We start from the raw sequence: 2614 nt of genomic DNA, 5'->3' as shown, positions 1-2614 counted from the left end.
TGGTTTAAATATTAGACAGGGACCCGAAGGCATCTTTATTAATCAGGAAGCTTACACAAAGACTCTCCTTGCAAAATTTGTCATGATGGGAGATTCAAAGGTTAAAGTTCCAATGGCGTTCGGCACCAAGCTCAATCCATCCTTGGATAAGCCAGCAGTTGATATTATGCTATATCGCCAGATGATCGGTTCTCTGATGTATCTTACTGCTAGCAGGCCTGATATAATGTTCTCTGTATGCTACTGTGCTAGATTTCAGGCGAATCCACATGAACCTCATATGCTTGCAGTGAAGAACATACTCCGTTATCTCAAGCGAACTACCTCTTTAGGCCTATGGTATCCATCCAACTCAGGCTTCTTCGTTCAAGCCTACTCAGATGCAGACCTTGGAGGTTGTGGACTAGACAGGAAAAGCACCATGGGAGGCTGCCAATTCCTTGACGGGAAGTTGGTTAGCTGGCAATCAAAGAAACAAACTTGTGTGTCTTTGTCTACAGCTGAAGCAGAATACATTGCAGCTGCCTCCTGTACTTCTCAAGTGATTTGGATCCAAAGTCAACTCCAGGACTATGGACTCAATATGAAAAAGATCCCACTATATTGTGACTCTGAAAGTGCAATTAGGATCTGTCATAACCCAGTGCAACACTCCAAGACCAAGCACATAGCACTGAGGTATCACTTCATTAAAGATCATGTGGAAGATGGGAACGTCGAAATTCATTTTGTTCGAACCACTGATCAACTGGCTGACATCTTCACCAAAGCTCTTCCTGAAGCGTCGTTCAACAAAATTCTACAAGGGCTAGGTATGATGGAATCGGAGTCAGTACCACAAATTACCTCTCAAACTCAAAAGTAAGAAGCGAAATAGACCGAACGTTCGGGTTTGGGTCTTGTACTAATGTACCGAAATGAACCGAACGCTCGGGTTCGGTTGCATAATCTGCTTTTCGCTCATCAATCAAAGGTAGTTTTCTTGGTTGTAAATCTTATGTATAATTGTTCCAAATGCATTTATCTTATTGTCAAAATTATTCTCTTTTTGAAAATCTATTTTCTTTGGTAACCGAAATATACCGAACGTTCGGGTTCGGTTCCAAAATTTTCTCACCCGAAATAGACTGAACGCTCGGGTTCGGTTCCAAAGTTTTTTTTTTATATTTTCTTTCTCTGCCTTATTTTTTTTATTTCTTTCAATTTTATTTATCAAAAATTCCAAAAATATTTTTTTTATATATAAATTCAAAAACTCCAAAAATATTTTGTTCTTTATTTTCTTTTTGGCTTTAATTTTATTTGTGTATTCGTTTATGGGGAAATTGTTGAATTAGCTAAATGTCCCTAGAAGCATGCTGCTGTATGTGTCCAAAGCCTCACCTGATTCTAAATAATAGCCTTAATGACTTGGTTTACACAAACCTTGTCTTCCCAATTAGGCTATCACATTTATTCTAATCATGAGCTACCTAACTCTTTTCTCATATGAGATAAGAGTTTTCTGCTTTGTCCTATTTTTCACAGCAGAGGTACTTTGATTTCTTACACCATCTACATTACATTTCTCCATAACATTCGTTTCACAAACGTAACCCTTGAGACTCTCAGAAATTACCACTGAGGTTTATGGTTACAAAATTACTGTGTTCATGATCTTAGTTTCGTGCTACTACGAGCTAAGTGAAACCCAAAATTCAATACCCAATACGAATTGATGATGAACAATTACTTTGATCTAGTTTTCACTAATGAATTGACGGACGTACCTTCATGAAGTCTCAAAATTTTCTTTTTGTGAGATTCCTATGAAATTGTTAAAATCAATAACATTTCTTCCCTTGGGATCCAGTTTTAATTTTTTTTTGAGATTTTATATTCCTAGCCAAATTAAACTATTCCCAACCTACTTGTTCAACAGACTACACCGGTCTCACAAGTACTTCGTTCGCTTTCTATCTTATATCAAGATTAGGAATTTTGAATCGAAGCGAAAGCCACCCTAATAAGCCTAGTTAAAAGAAGCCTTTCAACACTTCTTAATAAGTGTTTGATCGTTATTCAAAGGGAAACCACATAAACACTTTAAGGTCTCTCTTGACTTTGAAGAAAGAGATTCGTGCCCGGGATCATTTGTTTGGTGTCTTTATTGACATCACATATTTTCCCTAAAATATTGCTTTATTTATTTTCTTTTACACCCTAAGCACGAAAATCTTTGATTTTCCAAAATTCAGGTTCTATTAATTACAGGCATTTTCATTGGATTGGTGGTTGATTAAAGGCTGTGGTTGATTTTAATCCACGTGGGAGAATTTTTCAAAAGATGTCGTTACAATTTAAAGGGATCAGGTGACGACATGCTGACTCAGGCGGGAGTCTAATCGATTTGATTTCAAACGACGCTAAAAGGGAAAGCATGCGAATCGGAACCGTCTCATCTCCAAACGGCGCAAGAGGGGCGCGTGTGAATATGAACCGGTTCATATCCAAACGACGCATGATGGGAGGCGTGTTATTAGGGGTCTGACATTCTCTCTCATGCGTGATCATCGGCAACCCCAACTGTCACGCATCAGTCAACTCCGAAAAACCCTTCAATTCTCAATCGAAG

The sequence above is a fragment of the Lactuca sativa genome, chromosome 8 (genome assembly GCF_002870075.4).
Source record: "Lactuca sativa cultivar Salinas chromosome 8, Lsat_Salinas_v11, whole genome shotgun sequence".
In the NCBI taxonomy this organism is placed as follows: Eukaryota; Viridiplantae; Streptophyta; class Magnoliopsida; order Asterales; family Asteraceae; genus Lactuca; species Lactuca sativa.
The sequence above is the reverse complement of the archived record's forward strand: the minus strand, read 5'-3'. Positions refer to the sequence as shown.